The 17,052-nt window shown below is 39.4% G+C and overlaps 1 protein-coding gene across 2 annotated transcripts in view; it reads left to right on the top strand.

The window, feature by feature from the left end:
* The first annotated feature begins 3,812 nt into the window (after nucleotides 1-3,812).
* Nucleotides 3,813-17,052, top strand: part of LOC125750952 (neuronal PAS domain-containing protein 2-like) — a 58,668-nt gene continuing 45,428 nt past the window's right edge. For both annotated transcript variants that reach the window (XM_049029332.1, XM_049029333.1), the window contains exon 1: nucleotides 3,813-4,237. The gene's annotated coding sequence lies outside the window, so the exon portion shown is untranslated. The remainder of the gene's footprint in view (nucleotides 4,238-17,052) is intronic.

Raw genomic sequence — 17,052 nt, 5'->3', positions numbered from 1 at the left:
AGTCAAAATCCCAGAGGGAGATTAGGAGCAACTCAGCCAGTTCTATATGCCTGAATTGAGGGGCCTGGAGTTGATGACTAATCACCTGATGGTGTCTGGATGTGGTTCTATCTTGTGTCCAGTTTCCTCTTTTGAACTCAGTCATAATGGTAGATATATTCATATATAGTGTATTTATATGCTGTACGTATATATGATGATTTTTATGCATGGTAGATCATGCTGTTTCTTATTTTCTTCTTGCCCTTAATCATTTTCAGAGCACGGGGGTGTGGCCTCCGGCCATTTCATGAGGAAGTTTCCGGATGACAGGTTTATTTATTCTGATTGGTGGCACCTGGGCCAGTTTATTTGCGCTGCGTTTTGTCCCAGAAACGAATACCCTAGGTTGACCCTAATCCCGGAAGTAGTCATTTCTTCGTCTTTGAGAGTCTAGTGTTTGTAGTTTTATTTTATATACCTATTTTTTATGTTTGTCCGCCCCTTTTCTGAGTTTTGTATTTACGTCGGCCCCTGTACTGCTCTCTTCCCATCTGTCCCTGGAAAGAGAACTTCTCACTGCCAATTGCCTATGATGCATGGTTCTGTTTTCCACCTCGACCTGAGACCCCCCCCCCCCAGTAAAATATCTATCTATCCCTCCTCCCTCTAATCACATATCACATCGGGATATAGTGTCATGAACTCGAGTGGTTCGGGCAGGTAGATAGATAACAAAGAACACAGCATAAGACCTCAAACACAACCAAACATCAATGACTCCTGGGGGCTGTACTACGAAGCGGGGTTACTGGCTTATCGGGGTAATTGTTCGATTTAAGGTAGTCTGGGCAAAATGTAAGTGAATGAATATGAAATCCATTTAAACGGTGGTACCTTAAATCCAACAAGTTACCCCGATATGCCAGTAACCCCGCTTTGTAGTACAGGCCACAGGATGAACAGAACAGGATCAGGAACTTAAATACAAAAACTAAACCAGGTAAAGATAGAATAGGAGTGACACATAGACAATTTACCAATCCGGGAAGGGGCAGGGGAACAAACAATCAGGTAAACACAGAAGGGCAGGCACAAGAACAGACAACAGTTGAAACTAACAAAGAAACATCCACACTAGGAGAATAACAGACAGTTAAAAACACAAGCACAAAAAAAGAAACCAAAACCAAAGGTAAATCACAAGACACAGGAACAAGAAAACTAATACAAATGAAACACTAGGGAACAAAATACAAAAACAGGGATTCGAACACAAGACAGAGGGGTTCACAGGCAACCACATGCTCAACGAGTTGAGTCATGCAGCTGACAGAGAGCAGGGGAAAACACAAAGACTGACAACACGAGGGACGGGATGACCAGCAACACCTGCTGGCCAAACAGGGAAGGGACACAGAGTGGGACAACAGGAACTAACCCTGACATACAGAGGTTATCCAGATAAAGTAGAAGTAAATAAATCATGACAAGCAGATCAGTGACACAAAACACATAAAATAAAGGCAAGTAGTTATACATTTATAATCCAGTATTACAGCAACACAATTAAGTGATAAGCAGCATAGCTTTTGATATCATAAAAGTTAAAACTGACCCACTTTCATTTTATTCTCAGGCCAATTTGCTATTTGAGCAGATATTTGCGAGAGTTTTCATGAATCGCAGGAAATGATTGTCATGTTCTAAAAGGAAGATTGAGTTTCTGGCTTGCAGAGCCCAACATGGCCAGCATGGTATGAATCAGTTATATGGTTTGATTATGTTACAGAAGCCAGGCAATGCTGTGTGTCATTTCTAAAACGAACAGAAAAAAATTCCACTAAATGGTGCTCCTATTAGGATAAATATTCTGTTAGCAAAGAGTTCAGTATCAATGGACTGAACATTTGGAGAAATTCATCCATATACCCCCAGATACCATGTAAGAAATCACAGATTCTTTGTAATGTTACAAAATCCGTAATACAAGACTGATGAACATGCATCTCAAGGCTTGCCTCTTATCTAAGCTGTGATTCCCAGTAAGCCATGTCTGACCAATTAGAATTAAGTGATTTTCAGCTAAGAGCAGATTGTAAAGCTTGTTTGTTGGGTTTGTAGGCTGTAATGAAGGTGCCAAATATTGTGTACAAAGAAAACCATGTCAACTGTAAATAGTTAAAAAATATTGAGATTCTGAAGGTAGGAGATGAAACCACGACGCTGGCCTGTTTCTTTGCTTGCTCCATTCTTCCATTTCATGGTCAGTTTTCAGAGCTGAAAGGCATTTGTGTGTGTATGTGTGTGTGTGTTATATAAACTGTTCATTCCGGGTTGCATAAGCTACTTTGGAATATTCCACTGACCTTATTCTCCATTTTCCTTTTGTTTCTAAAATGGGCAGATATCAGTCATGAGATTAACAACTGTGGCGACTCTGTGGCTCACATGACAGAAATAATAGTAACGGAGACCTGAAGCTGTTGTCAGTTGCGTTTTCGCTGGGGATGGGTAAAGTGAAGTGATTTGTTGCTTTGTGGTAAACTCTTCGCGATCTCCGAAAGTATGCAAAAGTATATACAAAAAAAGGTTAAAAGACTTTGGAAGCTAAGAAATACTAAATGATAGCTCTGCACCTGCGTACATAAGCACTACATTGTTTTACAAGCCAGGGAGTTAAATTTCCCGCACACAGAAAACGGAATTTCTAAGTACCAGGAAGTAACTGTAATCAGACAAATGATACGGAGAATATGCAACCTGGTCTTCCACAAATTTTCACATTTCAAACCAGGGTCTCCCATGAGTGCTAATCACACTACATACATCTACGAAACCACTGTGCTCGTGATGTTTCATTCTTCAGGAAAGAGGTGTATTAGATCAGACACCAGATCACTTATAAATATTCTGTAGCCAGGATTTTTAAAACACCGAGGTCAAAGGTGTTAGTCCTTACTAGGTGTGCCCCGTAATGGATCGTGGTTATGGGAGTTGCGGAAAAAAATACTGAGGACTTGCCCTCGGTGTCCTCAGTGGTAAGTACATGCAGCCACATATTCCTAACCCAGTATGCTGCATTTCGCTGGAATCGCGAAATTTAAGGCGTTCCCATTTAACGTTTTTGACAGCAAGTTTGTGAGACTGTAATTTCTCATCTACAATTAACATAAGGTTGACTCTTGACAAACCCCCCTACGTACATTTTCTTCTCATGAAAAATATCTTAAGTCGTTCATCACAGTTCGTCACAATCTGTAAGTCAGCGTCGCGTCTGATTTGCAGTATGTGATATATAGGCCTGTCTAAAAAGACGTATTGCAATGCTGTGAAATGAAGTGTGAAACTTAAAAAGTAAAATAAACAAACAAATAAACAAGCGAATAAATAAATAAAATAAAAAAACGGAGTTGACTCAAACCCTAATAATTTCAGAATGGGTTTACTGAGATTAATAAATTAAAGGATTATACTATAAAACTAAATAAAACTCCTGCAAAGGTTTCTTTTTTAACAGAAACGATGCTTCCCGACGTTGTACCGACCCTGTGCTGGCTGGCTGTGATGCGGTGTCACAGCATGGCAAACACTGTCACTAATGCACCATCACATAACTCTGCAAAGTCGCCTTACGAAACACCCGGCGTTGTGTAACCCTAATGCGCGGCACACGCTTCATTCCCAGCCCGGCACCGTACGGCGGACAGATCGCAATGTGACCCCGCTACATAATCAAAATTTGACCTCAATATATCACGATTTAATATACATATGCATGTATCATGAAATGTCGTATACATAGAATATGTGTGTGTGTGTGTGTGTATTCGGTAGACCTCAAATTTATATGTCACCGTGCTTTACTTAACGATCACCAACTCGTACGAAGAATGCATCGCCCTAAAAAGACATCTCCGTTTACCGGACGATGCTGGCCGGTTTTGTAAGCAGTCGTTTCGGTCCAAAGGGGAATGAACTCCCGTTTCTCCTGATCCGTCCCTCTTTTTTAACGCCGGGTCACTCCCCTTCTGCTTTCACAAACGGCCGCTCCTAATGCGAGATGCGGGGCGCGTAGGCAGGGAGAAATGAACATCGCTGAATGAAGAAACGGGACCAAGTAATTGCCCACGGAAAACGGTGTCAGTTATATAACAATCTCGCATGACTAAGAAAGGAGTAACAGCCTTTTCCTTTTTTTACAATTTAAAACTGGTCTTCAAACTGGGATCCCCATCTTGTCGCCGCGTTAACTTAGGTAAGTTGCATTGATACTTTGCTTTTTGCTCTTAATTTTGCACAGTGCGTCTTTTAGTGACACTTCGTCTTCAGTGTCAATGTGATCATACGTAAGACTGGTCGCGCTGCTCATACTTCTGCCAGGTGTACCGGTTTAACTATGCCTGCTTTCACAAACATCGTTTTTTCTCCTTTCTGTATAATCTGATCACTTGTTTGCACCCGTTATGTTTTTTTTTTTTTTTTTTGTAAATATTTGTGTCATTTTATTTTTTTGATTGTGTGGTCAGCGCAGAGGTCGTTGGTGTTTCCGTAAAAACCTTATAGAGCAGTTCAAAGTTAAACCTACAGTCTGTCCATGAGGTTGGAGATAAGGCGAGTCGTGTTTCATACATTTAAAGTGTACTCAGCCTTAAACATTTACTTCTATTTACTGTTTTAAAACTGATATCCATGTATTCTCAATAGGCTTAAAAGAAGTTTATACGTAAAATAAATGCGCAGTCAGTTTTTGCTCTGGGTTAACATTAATCACCTTTGTCAATGAAGGCTGGCTTTGTATAGCTAAAGGGAGTTGGGAGCAGTTATGAACAGGTTAGATATTTACCGTGGAAATATTTGAATAATGACCCGATTACAGTAATTCAACACCTTTCATTAGGCAAAGTAATTAATACCCATCATTGGAGCTAAGAGCAGATTGTAAAGCTGCAAACTTGGTGAAAGTTTTATTTGTTATTCCCGGACTTCATTTCTCCACAGGGTGTGTTATATAGTAAGTATGTCTTTGATATTTTATCTGACCTTTTTTGTGGATAACGTCTATCATGTACAAATTACACACTGTTGTGTACTGCCTTCAAAAGTCACGTGAATGCCTTACTTTGTGTTCCTTGCAACAAGAAGGCACCAGACACAGCTAGATGAACTTTAATTATTTTGATAACGATTCGGAAATTCCATTCTTCTTTTTGAGACAATCTGCAAAACTCTTCTTTCAAATGGCTGGCATGTTGTCAAATTTTCGACCAGATACAACATTTAGAATTACGGTTATGCAGGCAGTTGACAAGTTGACTCAGTTGGTTGTGCTGATGCCTTATTCCTCCAGGTTGGGGGGTTCGAATCCAGTTGCTGCTCTGTTTGTGGGCTTCGCATGTTAACCATGTATCGTGAAGGTTTCTTTCCATGTTACAAATGCATGCAGTTAATGCTTACTGGTGCCCAGACTGGCATCCTATCCAGGATGTATCCCTGCCTTGGGGACTGCGCTGACTGGCACAGGCTCCAGGCCTTGTGCATGACCCTGTCCTGCATAAGCTATTGGATGATGGATTGCTATGCAGGCATCTTGTATTATCAGGAATATTGGAAATCTGGCCATTCTGAAAGACTTAACTATATTTCCCTTCTAAAAATCCTTTGTCGTTCTTTGGTTGGATGATTTTTTTGTTGATAATTTGAGTTTGAGTATTTTTTATGTAAATTCCAGGAAGCACTGACTGGTTGTTATGAAAAAAATACGAAAAACAACCAGATTTCTCAAAATTTTGTGGGCTCTGCGTTGATCTGATAAAGGAACTAACCTCACTATCTGGTTGAAGGCTAAGATAGTGTTGTAATCAAATGCGGGTAGTATCCTGCCAATCACACAAAGCTTTTCTTCTATTATACCATATTCTTTTTTTTGTTGAGGTTAAGAAAGAAGAAACCAGTTCTATCACCATCGCCAAAATTCCAGAGATCTTTGTCTCAGCCCGGAACTGCCAGGTACTCATGTATACAGTAGCATAGAACCAGTCACTGGGTCAAATATACAGTGTGACATGCGCGTGTCTTTTATATCAGCATTTTATCACAAATTAATTGTTATCCATCAATCTGTCTTTCAACCACTTACCCAGGTCAGCATAGTAGAGGGACCTGAAGCGAATCACAGGATGCCAGTTCATCACATGGCGCATAAATGAGAATCATCACTGTCACACACATACGCAATCACACTCTATGGTTAATTTAGCCTCCTGCATTTCTTTTTACTGCTGGAAGAAACTGGTATACTCAGGATCCCATGTAACACGGGAACTACTCTACACATACGGGGGGGGGGGGCAGATTTGACACCACAACCCTGAAGATGATGTAGAGCAACAGTGGCCACTGTGCTTCACATGCTGTTATTATTATTATTATTATTATTATTATTATTATTATTATAACCAGCAAATGAGTGATAGTCGTGTGTGTGATATAGCCAGTGACATGTTATCAGATTTAACCCGATTGGCCTAGTATTGGCTTAATGTTTCGCTCCTGGTCTTGCTGTTTCTCGTTTCGCTTGACTCTGGTGTTGTTTGTGGTTGCCTGGATATCTGATAGTCCAGCATGCATCTCATCAGCCCTCTAACATGGCAACATGCATAAGCGGTATCAGTCATCCGTTTTATTTCCCTGTGATCTAGACACTCCTACGGCAACATAGTTTCCTGGGTGTAAAAAACAAACACAATTTGGCATGAAGTCATAGGTTAGTGCTCTGCTAAATACCAGGAGAGTGATTGGTTTCTTAAAAACTCCCACAAGAGATCATTGATGCCAGGTCCTTGCGTTTTGCACCAACATGACCGCGGGCGGTTGTTGCAAGTAGAAGCATTAGCCTGCTGAGCCCCAAATGATACTTCCTTTGTTTGTTGGACTTGGAACTGAGTGGCTGCCCGTTCACATGAGGTTGACCTATCGCAAGCTCGTTATTAATAATGCAGACGAGAAGTATGCTACCACATGGATTATCTTTTAGTTTCCTTGGCCACTGGGCAGAATCTAAACTTCTTTGTGTGTCTGTAATGTAAACTTTGTTTTCCAGTGCGGAACAAATATTAACTAGGAAAATGCTTCACATTATGAGCAACAGATGCTATTGTAACATTGCTCTCGCAGATTTGTTACAGCCATTGGAGGTTCTCAAAGCAGCAACGATGGAGCGCAGCCTTTGCCGAAGCCCATTAATTACACATCTGCTATCAGTTCTGCCTTTCTCAAGATCCGCTGCATTTTATTTATGTGGTTAAACACTGAGGAAATTAATATTTCACAGCCTTAACAAAAGAGTATCTTCTGGTGACCGTATTACTGAATTGATCATGAAAGTTGTTATAAATACCAGCGAACATTAATATTTTACTTGGATGCAGAATTAAAAATAGTTCAATAGCCATAGTAACAAAAACAATGTCTGTCAGTACACAAAAAGTGAATGTAGTTTACATCAAAATGGAAAAACCCGTTTTGAGTGTTTATTTTTAGTATGCATTAAATCTATTAATCTTGTAGAGGATTGTAGATTTGCAAGTATGATATGTAATTAAGTAAAAGTAAGCTGTAATCAGACTTGTGTCAAATGGGCCTGTTGACAGATGAGATGGCATAATGAGGATGTTTCACATTGATCGTTGAATGTGCTACTGCAGTCTTACTGCAGGCAAAACGTTCAGAATAATAACATTTGTATATATTTTTTTTCTAATCGTGTTGACAGGGCTGAAAGTTGTGTTCAGAGGAGAAAGAAAGACCTCTGACCTTGAAATTAAAGGGCTATGAGCGAACAACATCTAGGAAAAGTAGGTTAACAGACTTTATATCAAGGTAATATGGGAAAATGTGACATTGTGTTAGTCATGTGTACACAATGTATCTATTAAACTATCAGCTAGTCTTTGTTTATGAGCGATAAAGTCATATGTCTACTCAAATCCAGTGTTTTTAATATTTTACTTGACAAAATAGAGCATGTCATCCAAAATGGAGCTGTACTATCTGCATTAATGCCAGTCTGAAGCCAGTGCTGGAGCCTGTAACTCTCTGACTTTATTTGTTTTTATTAACTCGCAGTACTAAACGAAAATTACCCATGACTTTGCATTTTCTTTACAGTAGGTGTTTTTTTCATGTTGTTATGCTTTTCAGTCCTGGTCGCACCAACTCTGTGTGTAATCTGTATTTTATTTCAGATTAGAGCCTAATTAGCCTTGACTGAGTAGTTGAATGCTGATTGTCACAGACTGAAATCATCTGCACTAGTCTAAACATATGTTTGTGCTCAAAATCCAAACACCATTAATTCAAGTTTCTGTTTAAGTTTTAAAATAAAAACAAATTAAATGAATTTAACCTTATTTAGGCTAATTAATTCCATAATTACTAATTTGTCATATTATTGTAAGAATTGATGTGAGCATTTTCACCATTATGTGTAACGTCATTTAAACTTCATAATTCAGTTAATGAGCAGATCAGTCAAGTCTAATTAATTAAAACTGTTGGAATAAAAGTGCTGCCATTCAGGGAGTTTCATAGACTGAGGAGCCTTAATGCCATTAATTAACACAAAGTAAGGAAAAAAAACAGAAATCTGCCGTACAAACATTAATGTTGGTCATAGAAATTTTGTTTTATATTTATTACTGTTGCTACTATGAAGAACCACTTAAAAAAAAAAACAATTTTCAGTCATTTTTCTGCATGTGTTTTTTTACCCAAGAAAAGCAAATTGCATTATAATGGATTCAAGAACATATTTTGACTTTGATTCGCCATTCCAGTCTGGGTTATTGTATTTCCTAAATTTCAGCAATGTGAGGTTAATAATTTGTCCCATTTTGTCACATTCAAGTTTTTATTATTATTATTTTTTTTTTACAAGAGACATAAGACGTCCTTCAGGGTATAGGAAAGGGAAGGAGGTTTTGTTGTATTGTTTGTTTCATGTTTCAATTTAGGTAAAGGAACATGTAAACTGGTTAGTAACTGCACAATTACTGCAGTGTAGACGTGAACCTGCAGAGGGTTTAAGATCAGAGTCTGGCAGTGATGGTCTGATAAATGCAATTTCATAACCATAAAATAATCTTCTGTCCTAAGTGCAAGGGTGATCTGGCGGCTGGAGATGGTGCGAGTATGTGAGGCGTACGGTGCCAGTCGAAAGTTTGGACACACCTACCCATAGAAAGGTCTATTTGTATTATTATCTGCATTTTCGAATAAGGATATCACCACTATAAAATACAATACATGGAATTATGTACTGACCACAAAAAGTATTACACAAAAATATATATATATTTGTTGGGGGTGGGACGTTTCTGTGGGTTGGGACTTAAAAGGCTGCCAGGTTGGGAGAGTGATCCCACCATTGGGCCCTTGAATGAGGACTGGCTGACCATAAAGTTTCCACTACACCAGTTTCAGGACGTAGCCTCCTGAGATGCTTCTGCAGCAGTCCTGATGGAGGTCCCACATATATGCTGCTTTTCTTCCAATCTCCTCCAAAAATATTTCTGCTGTCTTTAGGTCAGGTGGCCAGGTCATGTGATGTGACACTATCGCTCTCCTTTGTAGGCAGCTTGGCTTGTCCAAACTTTTGACTGGTACTGTACATACGTCCAGCATGGATATCAAACCATCTTAAAATCACTGTACAAGCAGTTACAGAAGCTCAGGCAGAAACTAAATATGCTTCACTCCTTTTTATCTCATGTTATCATTTTGATCGTCTAACTGGGACGATATATTATACTCAAGGCAGTTCATCTTCAATGTCTTTTATGGAGATGCAGAATCCATTCTTGCCGTGTTTCCTCTGTAGTGTTTATATAGCAAACCCTGAAGTGGCCAATAAAGTCTTTTATGTTTTCCTAAATGCTTTATGGGGGTAGTGTAAGAAATATTGCTTTAACAAGCTCAGAGTTGAAAGTAGCCTTTCCAGTGTCGTACCTTTGCACAGGCAACTGTTATGCTTCCTAGATCGCCCTCCACTGCTTCTATCCTATGTTAATCTTACCGTCTCAGGATAAACACTTGTTCCAAATGAATGGAGCCAAGCAATAAATTTCGCTTTAAGAAGACCTTGCTGTACAAGACCTGTACTTAGTAAAGGTCAAACTGGCAATCCTCACTGCAATTGTACTTCATGTGAACATCATGACACTGCCCCACGGCTCGTCTCTCCTTTTCTGCAGCCTTACATCTGCCCTCCTGGGTTTCATCGATTCCTGTATTGAGTTCTTTACATGACCAGTATACCACTACTTTTACCCCGCTTCATACAGCTTTGGAGCTATCCAGATTAACTGGCTCAGTCCTTCTCCTGAGAATCAGAATGAGGTTAAGTACCGATGCTTTGAGGTAAATCATTCCGTGTGCTTTGTACTGGGGTAAGTCTCCACCCCGCAGTTTCCTTCCCTTCTGTAGCCTCCTTTCACTCTCTTCTATTCTCTCTCTCTCTCTCTCTCTCTCTCTCTCTCTATCTCTCTCTCTCTCTCTCTCTCTCTCTCTCTGTCTCTCTCTCACACACACAATCTCTATTTTCCACACATTATAGTCAGGGCTAAAGAAAGTGCTAGATTATAGCCATGTTAATACACAAATGCTTTATATTAGCTGCACTGTGAGTAGCTCTTTCATATATTCTTTTCAGCCATGATACGTCGTATCTCAGAGAAACTATAGCATAAGTACTTTAGCGACGGTTCAGTTGCTTTTTGTGAAATTTCTTGAATTTACTTTGAGAGACAGCTTATGACATTCACTTGTAATGTAAGCCCTGAGGATCACATGTTTTTCATCAGAAGCTCCTCACTGGGGTTGAAAGGGGGTCTTTATCTTATTTCAGATAAGGGCTTTGTGCCTGTGTAGTTTTCCTCCCCTTATGGGTAAAGTCTGCTGTATTGTAAGCATTAGGTAACTATAACACTGCCTTTAATGTTGCAGAGCATGACGCTGAGAAAGTAGGTTAGCAGGCCGTGTTCTGCAAGCTTAAACTGAACAGCAGCCAGAATACTTCCTGAGCAGCTTCATGTGACTTTCCATGCTGAAGTGGTGAAAGGGCCTCGCTGCAGAGCTGGCCTCGCTGCGTCGTACTGGCCCTTTAAGAAAACCGGTGTTTTCTGACAAAGCTTTAGTGAATGTTCAAACCCTAGCTGTTAATTTCAACACTTATCTTGTTTTTCAGATTCCTAATGATATCAAAGAAATTCATTTTAGTGACATGACGAAGTTGTTGTCCCACCTCTGTAACAAGATATTGTTTAATTAAAATGAACGTTTTATTTCAATACCGTCTACGGATTCGTTTAAGGATTTCATTAAAGATTTAAATCAAAATAGATTTTTAAATATTTGCGTTTTCTCCCTTAAAGATATATGAGTTAATATTTCTAAACAGGCAGTATAAAAGAGATATTGTTTGACTATTTGGTCATATTTTAGGGTGTTTAACATCAGCTCCAAGTGTAATATTTGTGTCACCTCTTACTTAATGCACCTAGATGCTGATTATGATGTAACTTTAATGAAGACTAAATTAACATGCTTTTTAAATAGCTTTACCTAAAGTAGATCTAATACTGATACAGCACCTGGTTCACCCAAGGTGAGCCAGACACGTGGTAACTGTGGTAACCTACAATGAAGTAGGCTAGCGGAAGGTTCTGGTGTTGTTAAGGGCGCCCTCTATTGGACGGAAATTATTTTTCACCTGCATTGCAGTGGAAATGTGAAAGGTTGGCATTTAGTTGTATTACTTATTGTACAGTATATGTTTGGAAGCTCCAAAAAAAAAATCTATTACAAATGCACATTAGATTGAAAGGAACTGTATGCAGACTGTACTTGTAGCTGTTATAAACAGGCAGAGTGAGATATGCGATCAGGCGACAGCGCAGCTGTTCCTTGGAACAAGCGTGTATTTTGGGTGATAATGTTATGCATGTCATCAGATGCTCTGCATACAGGAAAGATCAGTCACCTGAGTGACATGTCTGATTTACCGTTCATGTTTTCCCTTCCTAATTCTTTTATATGCTGATTACAGGTGTTAAATAACGTCTTTGGCGGCCAGTGTACATATTGTTGGCATTCTTATTACTAGCATTGAGAACAATGTCGTTTGATTGTTTTTAGTACATTTTACAGAATCTTGCAATTTTTTTTTTTGTCAGAGCGGAAATCTTTACCAGAGCGTGCTCTGCTTATGACAGACCCATCTGTCTCATTTATAGGAGCTGAAACAGATGACTGCCAAGATATCAGTATTCAGTTTTACGTTCACTAAATCCTAATTAAAAAGTCAGCTGGACCTTAACCAGCTTTTCACAGCATCCGCCCTGGACCAGAAACGAGAAGTGCTACCTGATGGGATGTCTTTGACAAAAGCACGTTGAAAAGACTGTTTACCTCGTTATCAGTGTAATTCAAGGGTGCTGCAGTCTCCAGCGTCTCTTCTGCCTTTTCCTCCAGTCTGTCTTTGTGTGTGACACACGTAGAGGTCAGCATGCTGCAGAACTACATGACACACACAAAGAGGACAGTTTATTCAGGAGGCTAGTCTGGATATTACACTCATTTCTGTAGGGAATTAGTCGCTTTCTCCTTGAAAATATGTTACCCATGACCACAATAACTATTATGGCCATGCATGTCACCCTCTTTAACCTTCTAACTTCGACATATGGTACGTTCCTCATGTCACCCTCTTTAACATTCTAACTGCGACATATGGTACGTTCCTCACCAGTTATATAACTGGCCATTCCGGCGTTGGTCCTCTCTTCTCCAGTGCTGGTCTGCTCCCATTCCTGTGCTCAGTGACCGCAGACGTAAATCAAGCCAAGCATAAAGAAGTCACTGACTTACTTTCCTTAGTTTTTTTTTCGTTGTATTCCCAGGATGTATAATTGTGACTCATTCGCACGTGTGTGTATGTGTGTGTGATAGTGCGCTTGCCTTCCGGTGACACACCAGCTCCCCTTGTTTCACCTGGCGAGTCGCTGCTTTACTGTAACCTTATACATCATAGGTCTTTGTTGTGGTCTTATTAAACAGAGGGATGATGTCAGTGCAGTTATTGTCACGTCAATAAATGCAGTGCATTTGTTTACACACCTATACGGTAAATACTAACGTTAAATATTTTCACAAGAAACATCTGAGGATTTAATGTGTGGTAATAAATTGAGAATGACTTAGTGTTATAGTGTGAAGGAAAGATCATATGTACTGTGCATGTGTGCGTCTTAAAGAATTCCTCTGTTTTGTTTGCGTTTTACTGCTTTGTAGTCTTACTGTTGGTTAATATGTAGGTATTTATGTAGATATGTATGATTAACTATTAATGCGCCCACAAATGACAAAGGTCAGCAAGAGGCCCTTGCGTGTTTTTTTTATAGGTATAATTTACTTGAGCTCTGGGCAGCTAAAGTTAAACAGGCAGAGTTCTGAGCATCCAGCTGTTGTTTTATCAGCAATTCCAGCATTTAATTATTTGAAACCCAAGAGGTCATGGCAGGGGAATTGCAGATTTAAAAGGAAGTACTTGTAATAGATTAGCACACATTTGTCCATATATTGTAGGAAAGAGAACATACCAAACTTGATGAACTGCAGGTTAGAGAGGGGGGTGTGATTACTTTGTGGCCAGTAAAATTAGATTTTCTTTGAAAGTACGCTTCCATTTTGCCTTAATTTATGCAGCTGCCCCATCCAGCTCAATGTATCCAGTGGCTTCACATTAAAATAAAGGTGGTTAAGGACTTGCACTCCACCCTGAATGAATTTTGAAATATGCTTCTGCATAAGCTTTTGAGAAGCCTGATTTGAAATCTGTTTGGAAATATTTCAGATTGTACTTATGCCAAGGACACGCAGTTAGGATAATTGGCGTCTCTAGATTGCTCATAGTGTATGTTAGCGTATGTATGCCCTGCGATGGACTGGCATCCTGTCCATGCTGTGCCCCAGCCTTGTGCCCTGTGCTGTCTGGGACAGGCTCCAGGACCCACTGCCAATGGGGTAGGAGTTTGGAATGGATGTGCTTATCCCCTGCTTTATATTCTGGTTCAATAAGCTTTACCAGGGGCTGCAGTTGCTTGTCATTTCTAACACTTCTTGATCAGATTTTAATAGGATAACTTCACACCCTGCAAGTTCCTGTTAGTTGTTTATCCTGTAGGTTTAAGTGATAATAATCACATTTCACAATAGACTTATGTTGGGCATGAGGAAAGCATGTCGCTCCATTTTACATAATTGTAATTCAGGCTTCTGTGATTATTTTTTTAATGTACTTGTTAATTTAGAAAAGTTGAAAATTAACTTCAGAAAACTGAACGCAATAATTGTGTTTTCTACTGAGCATATCTTAAAAAATTTGAGTACACTAATAATAAGTGGGATAGACTGAGGATTTCAGTATGTGAAAAATCCCACATGGGTTTATTGATTCTTGTTTTTATTAACTACATTCGATAAAAGCTTCTCTTTCTGGGTTGATGCAGGGTGTCCTACTGGGGAGCAAGGAATCCAGTTAAAGGCCCAGCTTTCAGTGCACTGAATCTGGCCCTGTGCTTCTCCCATCAGACCTCTAGCACTGCGACCCACATGTGCTGTCACTCATCATCATAACTGCCAGTATCCCTGGCTACCACTGGTCCAGTGTCACACCAGTGTGGTCGACATCCGTAAGACACGGGCCTTTGACATTATCATTCATCCCGAGTCTGTGATATTGTATAAAGGCAGCTTACCACAGTCTCACCTTTTAAACGTAATAAGCAACTATTATTAAACAATTCTAAAACATTTTATATAGTATTTTATATAGTATAATAATAACGTTCATTATAGATGTTTAAAAATAAGAATGCAACCATACATTTAACTTTTACAAATCTTTATTGAGACAGCTGTTGACAAAAAACTACTTTTTTAGTATTACATTTTTTTTGCTTAGTATATTTTTTTTTAATTATTACGTTGGTGATTAATTTGATCCGTAATAGCAAATTTCTGTAATAGCTAAGCTGTCGATTCAGAAATTCTTGTGTTTATATTCGATTGTAGCGCTATTTCAGTTTGTGGAGAATACTTAAACGGCCCCTTCCTCTAACATCCCCAATAAGATGCGTGTAATTGACCGACTAAAGCGCATCCAACCAAAAACATCCTTAATTTCTCAAGATTTCCTAAGATTTCCCCATTTCCTCTGTTCCTCTCCACTTGATCCTGCTATACCCTTCTGTCTTTTACGCTTTTAGAATTGCTGCTCATGACTCATTCTGCTTGAGAGGAAGCAGACTCATTCCTTCCCTGGCATAGTTATATATAGCCACAGAGCCACCTTTCTGATGCACTATCAGCAGGCTTAGATGGATTTCGAGGCAACTGAGCTGTTAAATCAGGCAAGCATAACAAGGCGCTGACCTACTAACACACTGCAGGCTAACTGGCTATGCTTCAACACGGTCATCTACTCCGTATTTTGGTTTCGGCAGCGGATCTGATCTGTGACCAAGGGCTAGATTCAGGGTCACGGTGACTCACTTTTCTGTTCACGATATTTTGTTTAGATATTCTGTATAGATATTTTGTTTTGTTTAGAAAACATTTTAATGACTAATTATAAACATTTTTCACATTGTACTACACCAAAGAAGGCTCCATTCACCTCTTTTTTACTTTGACCTTGGTTAGAATATCGATAGATGGACTGGCAAGTGAATTGCTGCATTGTACCTTTAAATTAGAGTAATATGTCCAAAACTGGCACTAAACAAAACCAAATGAACGAAAACCACTATGAATCCTAAAGCAGTGGATCTCAACTGGTTTTCCCTCAGGACCCACATAATTCCACAGTCATTAAGTTACAAACCTAAGTTTTTTGTTTCCATTTGTTTGTTTGTTTCACAAAAAAAATGGGCCTGGGAGCAGTAAAACAAACAAACGTAAAAAGATTTCCAGTACAACATTATGCATTATTTGTGACCACAAAAGTCTGATGTTACAAAAAAAGTCAAAATAATTTTTTCAACCATACGATCATTGACCCAATGAAAATGGTTCTGTGACTTACCAGTTAAGAACCACTGTCTTAAAGAATGTTTCTAAAACAGTAAAAAGATTAGGATGTCTCATAAAAACAATCTAATCAATAATAATTGTAATAATAAATATTAATAATTGTTGTTATTGTTGTTGTTATTATTATTATCGTTATTATTATTATTAGTAGTAGTAATATTTGCCCAACGTAGGAGATCCCAGAATTAAAAAAAAAAACATGACATCTTATTGTTAGAATGTACATATTCAAAATTGTTTGTATGTATCTTGGATTAACAAACCTGCTCAGAAAACACACTGGCTAACAAATTACATTGCTAAGAAAACAATTTACAGTGAATTACATAACCAAAGAATCAACCACCCCACACCCTCAGGACTATTAAATGATCATTGGCGGTTCTGTAATGGTTCGTCTTGTGGTGGACATGCCACATTCTTCATATAAATGGTTGCTTTTCTTGGTTTTCCCGTTTGTGCTGTTCTTACGCCATGGGAGGGAGATCGTGTGTCTGATGGGCGGGTTTCCATTCAGCTTCCTACGATATTGTCCCCAAGAAACATTCCTTAGTTAATATGTTACCTGTTGTCCCTTTCTACAGATTTGGCGGTAGGAGTCTGTAAATGTGCATCCCACTGTAAAAGCAGTTAACATTTTCCTTCGCCGTTCCGACCAAAAAAAGCCCGACCCCCTGTGCGTTTGTTTGTCTCTGACTCTTTCACTGCTGGGACCGAAGGTGTGTCGCCTGGTAAGCGGAGGAAGAGGCCCACATTTTACACAGTTCCACACCAGAAAGTTGCCATAACAACCAAAGGAGACGGGCAGACCCTCAGCAGGGTGGAAAGGTGGGAACGGAAATGGCGGCATGGACGCATAGCAACCGGATGACAGGCCGGGTCCGTGTCGGCGTGTGGGGGGGAAGCTGCAGAGCGCACCAG

Source organism: Brienomyrus brachyistius, chromosome 10 (genome assembly GCF_023856365.1).
Source record: "Brienomyrus brachyistius isolate T26 chromosome 10, BBRACH_0.4, whole genome shotgun sequence".
In the NCBI taxonomy this organism is placed as follows: domain Eukaryota; kingdom Metazoa; phylum Chordata; class Actinopteri; order Osteoglossiformes; family Mormyridae; genus Brienomyrus; species Brienomyrus brachyistius.
The sequence above is the reverse complement of the archived record's forward strand: the minus strand, read 5'-3'. Positions and strand labels throughout refer to the sequence as shown.